The following is a 9,528-nucleotide window of genomic DNA, read 5'->3' as shown; positions in this document are numbered from 1 at the left end:
TCTTCTCTACTTACATGCCACAAGTTAAATCTAACAACAAGAAGAAGAAAGATTCTTCATCTAGTAGTAACAACAATCATGCTAAATCCAATGATGTTGCTTCTAGTAGTTCTCTTGATTCCACTAATGATTCTCTTAGCCAAGTTACACTTGAGCAAGAAAATAGCTTATTGAAGGGAATTATAGAAAAAGGTGTTTACAAGAGCCTTGCCGGAAGTAAGCAATTTTAGGAAATTGTACGCAAGCAAGGTGTTGGTTTTGAACGAAAGTTCAATGCCAATGGAGTTGAGTGGGAAGAAGATCAATACCCCAAGACGAAGTTTGTTCCTCAACAAGAGAAGTATGATCCTACTTCTTTCAAAGTAACACAAGCTCAAGATGATCTTCCACCACAGGATCTCAAGCAAAAAGGCAAGGACAAGCTTCAAGAGGAAATTGATGCATTTGAAGAAGCACCTAAGGCCTTGATCAAGTGGGTTCCCAAGACTACATCAAGTTCTACTTCATCTAGTACGACTACAACTCCAAGGATTCCCATCAAGATGGTGTGGATCCCAAAGAAGAAGAACTAGAGAGTTCTTGAGGGTGACTCCGCCAACATACTTCACTCTTATCATTTTGGCAATGACAAGTGCAAACAACTTCCACATCTTGCACTAGTCCAAGGAGTCACAAACCCTCTTGTTGGTAAGACAAGGGACAAGGTAACCTAATGCTTTCATGGACAACATCTTTTGTACACATCACTCTATGTCTATGGATATCCTTGCTTGTTCCTTGTGGGACTAACCCGTGTAGGTATTGAAAGTGCAACTCACTCCAAAGGATTGCTCCGAATGACCTACATCAACTTTGAGCATCCACATCTTCAACACCTACATGAAGTTATCATCGACAAAACCCAAGGTTAGTTCATCCCTCTTAGGGGGGATATCACATCTAGGGGGAGCTTTACTCTAATCAATTGAGCTAAAGCAACTCTAATGGTGTGAGCACAACAATGCTTTATGTAAAAGTGGTAACCCCACTTGTGCTTAAACGATGAGTATGACCTATGATCAAATGTTCTCATTTGACTCCTAAGTCAATATACTCATATATAGATGACCTAGTCATCGCCAATTGTTTGATAGATGCTAGAGTGTTTGTGCATGCTTTGTCACATATTTCATTTGCCATTTTAATTGTGTGAGCATGTTGAATGCATATTTTTCTCATTCGAGGACATCCATTTGTTGCTTTGATTGTTTGGCTTTTTCTCTTTTTCCAAATGGATGGACAAGAATGCCTAAGAACTCCCTCTAGCTACCTATGCTTTCCTCGTCTCAAACTCTATTCATGCTACATCAAAAAGTTTGATCAAGTCAGATTCGAACCACTCTGTGTGAGGAGCACTCGGAGTTCCCGATTCGTCATAGACTTAAACTTCCAAAACCTCTTTATGCATTTCGGTCTGACTGAGTCATCCTTTTCGGTCCTACCGAGATCACTAAGTTGATCTAGGTTTTCAATCTCGGTGCAACCGATTAGAACTTTTCGGTCACACCGAGTTGCAGTAACTGCCTGCCGTTTTGCATCTCGGTGCCACCGAGTTGTTCCACTTGGTCACACTGACAGGGTCAGGTTATATATACCGACGGGTCAAATTTTGGAAATTTTTCCGAAACCCTTCACCCGCGCGTAACCTGCTCTGCCTCTTCGGGTCTCCCGATCGTCCTCTCGCCGCCAGCGACCTCCCGCCGCTGGTCTCCGCCGCCGTCAATGACAATCTGCTCTGCCGTTGCCGCCGTAGCGAACACTCGCCGCTCTAGGGTAAGTGTTCGACCCCTTGTGCTGTCTTTTTCACTCCAATTCCTAACACAAGGACAATGCCATGATTCTTGCCACGATTGAGATTGATCCATCCAGCAAAAACTTCCTTAGGTCTAGTTTGATTCGAAAATTTTAGGGTTAGCTCTCCGCAGAACTCATCTCGGACCGACCGAACTGTAGAAATCGGTCTCATCGATTTGGCCTTGGCCATTGCACATGCGCTTTTCGGTCCGACCGAAACGTGCAAATCGGTGTGACCGAGTTCAGGATTCTGTTAAACCCTAGCAATCTCGGTGCCACCGAACAGTGACCCGGCCCTACCGAGTTCACTAGTTTAGGTTCCAAGTGTTGCTTCGGTATCACCGAGTTTGTCAATTCGTGTCGGGTGGTAGGTGCGACATATGCCAACGGGTGGCTTATCATTGTGGGAGCCAGTAAGACATCACCGGTGCCTGGAAACGGGATAAGGCGAAGACATGCACGCCGGCGGATCTTACCCAGGTTCGGGGCTCTCCGTGGAGATAACACCCCTAGTCCTGCTCTGCGGGGTCTCCGCATGATCACTAGATCAACACAAGTAGCTACAAGTGCTCCTTGAGCTGTTTGGCTAGGGGAAGAAGAAGGGCAAGGCTAGCTCTCCTTTTCTCTCTATGTGGTGTGTAAAGCTCTATGAGATCAACCCTTTGCATGGGCGTCCCGGGGGATTTATATAGGCCTACCCCAGGGGTACAATGGTAATCCGGCTGGGCGCGGGTCCCAGCCATCAGTGTCTGTGCTCGCCGGCTTCTCTGCCGCCCGTTGGGGCTCGCCGACTGGTGGGTCCCGCCGGCTGCCAGCCTCTTGGCCGACAGGCCGGCCCCACCGGATGGGGGCCTTGTCGGCGGCTGGTTACTGTTGCCTCACCCTTGATGACGAGGCTTTGTCGAGGTGAGCGTGGCTACAGTGCCGCCGCCTTGCGAGCTCTCACTGTAGCCTCACCTCGTCTTGTCTCCTTAATGATGCACATGTTTCGAGGAAGGGAGGTAGCCGGCTATTGGGAGCCGGCTACGCCCCAGGCCGACTAGGGGAGGCCGGGCCGCCTTCGAGCGTCTCTCTGGCTAAAGGGGCCCGCCGCCCGCGGGACGTACTGGCGCCTGTCGTGGGTGACGTCGAGGTCAACATGGCTACAGTGCCGCGCCGGACGGGGGATGGCTGATCCGTACGGCGCCCTGTGGCCATGCATGTTCCGGGATTCGGGGGTAGTAGGCTATACTGCAGCCACGCCCCGTCTTATCGCTGTTATGTGGGTGCAGCCCTGGTGGGTGCAGTCTTGGCCGGCTTCTGGGAGTCGGTCTTCTTCATGGCCGGCTTCTGGGAGTCGGTCCTGTTGGGGCCGGCTTCCTGGAGTCGGCCATCTCGTAGCTTTCTTCGGGAAGGTTTTTGAGGCCGGGTCGCCTTCCGGTAGTCGGCCTTGGGGATAGCCGGCCAGAGGAAGGCGGCCGCATGCGCTGGATGCTTGAAGGCTCAATTGGCCTGATAACTTTTCGAAGAGCCAGGGGGAGTCGGTTAGGCTACCCGTGGCCATTTACTCCGACAGTAGTCCCCGAAGCTGGTTGGGCTTCGAGGCTGAGAGGAGGTCGAGAAGCTCGGTCAGCTTCTTATCTTGACGAGCCAGCTGCTGGGAGCCGGCTTCGGTTGGGTGCGCCGTCTTGGCGAAACTTCTGAAGTCTGAAGGCGGGAGTCGGTTGGTGCGCGCGCCGGGCCGCGGGCCGGCCGCTCGCCGCTCGTGAACCACGTGGCATCCTCCGGCTGAAAAAAGCCTGCCAACCCACGCGCGTGACAGGACGTCGCCGCAGGTAGGGGGCCCACCACTCCTACGCCTAGGCCCAGGCGCGGATTCTCTGTGGCCCAAAGCGGGCCGCACGCCTTTCGGCGGCAGTTTCTGCACGTCGTTAGGGTGCAATAATCGCGGGACGTGGGGGAGTGGGCGCAGTTAATCCCACGTTCCCCCCCACGCCTCGCCTCCTCGGCTTCGCCGCACGAGGCTATAAGTAGGGGGAGGAGGGGAAGCGACAGACGCTCGCACGCTCGTCCTCTCTCCGCCATCTTCTTCCTGCTCCTTTCCGTCGCAGCAACATCTTGCCGCTGCGCCGTCCCACCAATCTTCGTACCACCCCGCCGCTTCGCCGCCGCGGGGCCGTGCTTTCTCCGCCGCCACACCCTTTCTCGCCAGCTTCTCGCCATCATGCAGTACGGCGGAGACTGGGACGGCTCCAACGTCCATATGGACCACATCGACTTCCTCCGCAAGACGCGGCGGTTGCCCGGCAAGGACCAGGTGCGGGTCCGTCTCGCGCCGGAGAAGGAGATCACGCCGGCGCCGGAGGAAGGCAATCGGGTAGTCTTTCGCTCGTACTTCCTGCGCGGCCTCGGTCTACCCGCGAGCGCCTTCTTCCGCTCCTTCCTCGAGTTTTATCAACTCCAGTCGCACCACCTCACTCCAAACATGGTGGTGATGCTGTCCGCCTTTGTCACTCTGTGCGAGGGCTTTCTTGGCGTTCTTCCCACCCTCGAGCTATGGGGGGAATTCTTCCAAACCAAGCTCGGCACCCGCATGCAGGGCGTGCCGGCTCAGAGCGGCGCCTTCATCGCGATGCGAAGGCCGGCAGCCGACAAACCCTTCCCCGTCATCACGCTGATCCAGTCGGTGAAGCGCTAGCAAAAGTCATACTTCTACGTGAAGAACGTTGCCCCGCAAGGCGACTACGTCAACTTGCCGGCTTACGTAGCCGGCCCGCCGGCTGGGAGGCGACCCCAGTGGTCCTATCGGGCCGCGATGCTGTCGCCGACTGGAGCCGCAGCCGTCGCCTGACTCCGGGTAATGATCCAGTCGGGGGGCCTGACTGGGTCCAACCTGCTGGCCGCCTTCGTCATGCGCCGGGTGCTCCCGCTTCAAAGCCACCCTCATCTGATCTGTCAGATGAGCGGCCAACTCGATCCGAGTCGGATGTGCACCAAGTAGATGCCTCATGACGAGGTGGCTCATATGGTGAATTATCTCGCGAACTGCAAGCTCTCGGCAGAGTGGCAGTTTGGCAAGGAGCCATACTCCCGCGCTCATCCCCCGCCTATGGTATGCTTTCTTTATCTTTTCTTCTTTTAGTTTTGTCACCAAGTTTTTGTTGGCCGACTCTGACCAGTCGGCACGTCTTGGCAGAGCCCTCTCCTTCGACCTGCGGCCGGGACAGCGAGGGCGGATCGCCGATTTCTCCCCGACCGGGCGGAGCATGACTTGGAGGACCCCGACTTGGGGGCGGCCGCCACGGACGACAACACCGAGGCGGGAGGCGGCGAAGCAGGCGGCGACGCAGGCGGCTCCGGGCTTGGAGCCAGCTTCGATGACTGGCCGGATGACGACGAGGCGGAAATCGTCCCACGCCGCCCGCCAGCTTCCGACCATGGCGCGGGTTCCTCCGCCGCGCTGCCTACTCGGGGCGGCGCGCAGAAGCGCCGGGCCGCATCGGGCTTGTTCGGCAGTCGGCCGAAGAAGCCCAAGGGCGGGGCGGCGGCGACCAGACGGGATGAGGCGGCCGCGAAGGCGGCCCGCTTCCGCAAGGTGGTGAAGCAGTCGCAAATGGTTTCGGCGTAAGTGTAGACTCTCTTGCATATTCTTTCTTATTTTCTTGTCGAATTATAAATCCTTGTCTTGTCTCAAAAATCAGGGGTCCACTTTCTCTTGAGCGGGTTGCTGCCGCCTCCGTGGTTGGATCACTGGGAGGATCCGGGAGCACCCGCCGTGTGGACCGCCGCGCTGAGCTTCAAGCGGCGACAGAGCGAAACACGCAGGAGGCGCGGGAGGAGCGGGAGGCGGAAGAGCTGAGGGCAGCCGCCAAGGCGGCGCAGGAGGAGGCGGAGGAGTCGGTGAAGGCACGAGCCGACGCGGCGGCTAAGGCCCAGGCGGAGGCTGCAGCCGCAGCGGCAGTGGAGGGGGCCTTGCTTGTCACCCCCCAGCGTGTCGCGGCGTCCGAGATCCCGGAGCCCCCGCCGGAGGAAGCCGGCGGTGACCTGCCGGGGTTGGAGAGGGAGGACGACGGCGTCGTCCAGGACAGGGAGGCGGCACCGCCCTCGCTGACTGGGGTGGCCCAAGCCAGCCGGCCTAACGCGCCGCCTGCGCAATCGGCTGGGGGCGAGCCGGCTGTGAGGACGGACCTGGTGGTCCAGTCGCCATCGCGCCAGCGCGCGGGGAAGGCAACTTCGGCTCCGGACCCGCAGAAGGCCGCGGGCTCTAGCTCGTCGCCCCAGGACGTGGAGACGGCCAGCGCTAGCTCGGGGTGGACGCGGGGTGGTGGGACGGCCGTGGTGAATGTGGCGGCGCAAGAAGTCTGGAACCGGCTTCAGTCCCAGGCCGCAGTGCTGATGCAGTATAATGACGAGTTCCTCGCGACACGGGCGGCCATTCGGGTAAGTCTTCCCGTTTTTGCCTCTTGATCTTGGTTTTTTCCGTGGGGGCGCATCAGCGCACCCACTGGGTGTAGTCCCCGAGTTCCGAGTCGGCTGCTAAGCAGGCGGCTTGGAACTTCTTAGTAGGCTCTGTTTGCTATATTGTTCTCATTCGCTTCTCTGTCCGACTTGCAGGACTAGCACAACCTCCGTGCGGCTGCCTTCAACTCCCAGGCTCGGGAGCTGACCCAGAAGAATGCTGATCTATCTGAGAGCCGGGGTAAGTGCTTCATCTTTTATCTCACGTGGGGGCGCGTCAGCGCACCCACTGGGTGTAGTCCCCGAGATTCGGGCCGACTGCTGGGTGGGACCCAGGCCGCCCTTCGCGCTAAGGAAGCCATGTTCGACGCCTTGGCTCAGGAGCGTGACCGCCTGGTCAAGAAGCTGGCGGACCAGGAGGAGAGCCACAAGGCAGCCCTGAAGGCGGTGCAGGATAGCGAGGCCGCCCTCCAAGCCGAATATGAGACCGAGGCGGCGAGCTGGGCCGAGGCGAGGCAGTCGTTGATCAACGGCTACGGCCAGATCAAAGACTTGGTTGACGGTAGGCCGCCCTCTTCTTCGTTCCTTGCTTGCCGCTTGCCGTTTGGTTCACTCTCTAACTTGGTATTTTTCTCTTCTTTCTCTTTCTTTCTTGTGCAGAGTACTTCCCTGGCTACTCTACTGCCGCCAACTAGGTCGTCGAGGCCCACAGCGAGGCGCAAAGGCAGGCTGGCACTGAGATCGCGCAGAACGCTCGCCGGTCGCTTGAGGAACAGCTCCTGGCGATTCAAGCCCCCCTCCAGGCGGCTAACCGCATGCTCCGCCGGCTTCAGAGTGTTGGGGCGCAGGTGCTGGCCGCTCTCTGGCCCGGCGAGGTGATTCCCCGCACCCCCAGTCGGACTGCCGACTGGCTGGAGGTAGCGGCCGGCCGCTTCGAGGCCTGGAAGGCTTCTGCGGCTCGGTCAGGCGCCAGGCGGGCGCTGGAGTTCGTCAAAGACTGGTATCCTGAGCTGAGCTTGGACCAGCTGGCCACCTGGCGGCAGGAGGCCGACACGGAGCTGGAGCCGGCGCGGCCGGCTATCATCCAGCGTGCCTCGGCGATCTCCGACTACACCGACACCAGCGCCTTTGCTCCTGAGGTGGATGATAACGGCGTTGCCCAGCCGGAGGAGTGGTTCGGGCTGAACCTAGCAGATGGCGAGGACTCGGCGGAGGAGATCGACTCCAGCGACGAGGGCGAGGAGGAGGAGGAGGGTGAAGACGCTGTGCCAGATGGTGGAGCAGCCGGCCAGCCTCAGCTTGACCGTGTCTCCAGCAACAATGCGCGTGCGAGTGCACCGCCTGCAGCCGGTGATGATCAAGCCGAGACTCGCCAGCCAGCCACTCCTCCAACCGGTGCTGCCGTCTCCACCGACCAGCCCGGCTCCCCTGCTGCGCCCTTAGTCTAATCTGCTGCCTTTACTTTCCTGTTTTATTACTCTTGGAACAATATTTTGTTAAGTTTGCGCAGTTCCACCCACTGGGGGTGTATTCAAACTACATTGACTGCCGGCCTGTTGAAGGTCTTATGTGTAAATATAATCATGCATGTGTTTGGCTTTCCATTGTTCTTTGCTTTTCATCCTTTGGCTGTTTCCTTTGCCGCCCTCCCTTGGTTGCCGCCTTCCCAGCCGGACAGCTGCTCTGCAGTCTGTGGCTGGAGAAGTGCTTGGCCGATTGGGAGGGCAAGTACTCTAGCTTTCTTGGATTGTAGCGAAGTGACTGGGAAACCGGCCAGCCGGCTGCTTTGACAGCCGGTAGGCGTGGTTGGAGGCCTGCTTGTGTTATATAAGTTCGTTAGTCCTTAGCCGTTTTTCGTGTGGGCATCCTTTCCTGCCTTTGGCTCTTGCCAGTCGGACAGTCGGTTCTTCGAGCTGCGACTTACAACAAGAGAGGGCTCGGGTGCTGGCACACTACTTGTCTGACTTCAGGTAGAACTTTTTAATATAACTCAAGGCGGCCAGTCCCCGGGCCGACTAGTCGAACCCGGTGCCAGATAGAGAATCAAATGTAATAGTACATTCATGGGTATGACACTCGTCATTCATAGATAAAGGAGGGCAGTCCCCGAGTGCGCCTCGGGGGCCCGTTGTCTTGTACTTAATACAAAAAGGTAGCATGATACATACTGCTTTTAACTGTAAAATCTTCTCAGGAGACTGGCGTTCCATGGTCGTTCCGACTCCTTGCCGGAATCATCCCTCTTGCATGCCCTCGGCTTCTGTGCGTCGATCAGGTAGTAAGAGTCGTTGCCTAGGGCCTTGCTGATGACGAAAGGGCCTTCCCAAGGGGCCGAGAGCTTGTGCTGGCCGGCTGTTCGCTGGATCAGCCGGAGCACAAGCTTGACCTTCCGGTTGTGGTAACGGCGCAAACCCTGCTGGTAGATGGCGGACCGGCTGAGTGCTAACAGCCGGCCTTCTTCCAGCAGGTCGACGCCGTCTTCTCGCGCTTCCTTGGCCTCCGCCTCCGTGTACATGGTGACCCGAGGCGAGTCGAACTCGATGTCAGTTGGGATGACAGCCTCGGCACCATATACAAGGAAGAAAGGAGTGAAGCCGGTTGACTTGTTCGGGGTAGTACGCAGACTCCAGAGGACAGCCGGCAGCTCATCGAGCCAGCAGCCGGCCGAACGCTCCAGTGGTACGACCAGTCGGGGCTTGATGCCGGAGAGGATGAGGCCGTTTGCTCGCTCGACCTGGCCGTTTGACTGCGGGTGGGCAACGGACGCTAAGTCCAGTCGGATGCCCTGTGTCGCGCAGAAACGTGCCAGTGCTCCCTTGGCAAAATTCGTGCCGTTGTCGGTGATGATGCTGTGTGGTATACCATACCGAGTAGTGATGTCTGCGATGAATGTCACGGCAGTCGGCCCGTTCAGCTTCTTGATTGGCTTCGCTTCAATCCACTTGGTGAATTTGTCCACGGCGACAAGCAGATGTGTCATGCCGCCGCGGGCTGTCTTGAATGGGCCCACCATGTCCAGCCCCCAAACGGCAAAGGGCCAGGTGAGGGGGATGGTCTTGAGTGCAGAAGCCGGCAGGTGTTGCTTGGAGCTGAAGACTTGGCATCCTTTGCAGCATTTGACTAATTCCTTGGCGTCTTCCAAAGCAGTCGGCCAGAAGAAACCATGGCGGAAAGCTTTGGCGACAAGTGATCTTGAGGCCGCGTGGTGGCTGCATTCGCCTTGGTGGATATCCTTGAGGATTGCTATGCCCTTCTCTG

The sequence above is a fragment of the Triticum aestivum genome, chromosome 4D (assembly GCF_018294505.1).
Source record: "Triticum aestivum cultivar Chinese Spring chromosome 4D, IWGSC CS RefSeq v2.1, whole genome shotgun sequence".
NCBI lineage: Eukaryota > Viridiplantae > Streptophyta > Magnoliopsida > Poales > Poaceae > Triticum > Triticum aestivum.
Note: the sequence above shows the minus strand (reverse complement) of the source record.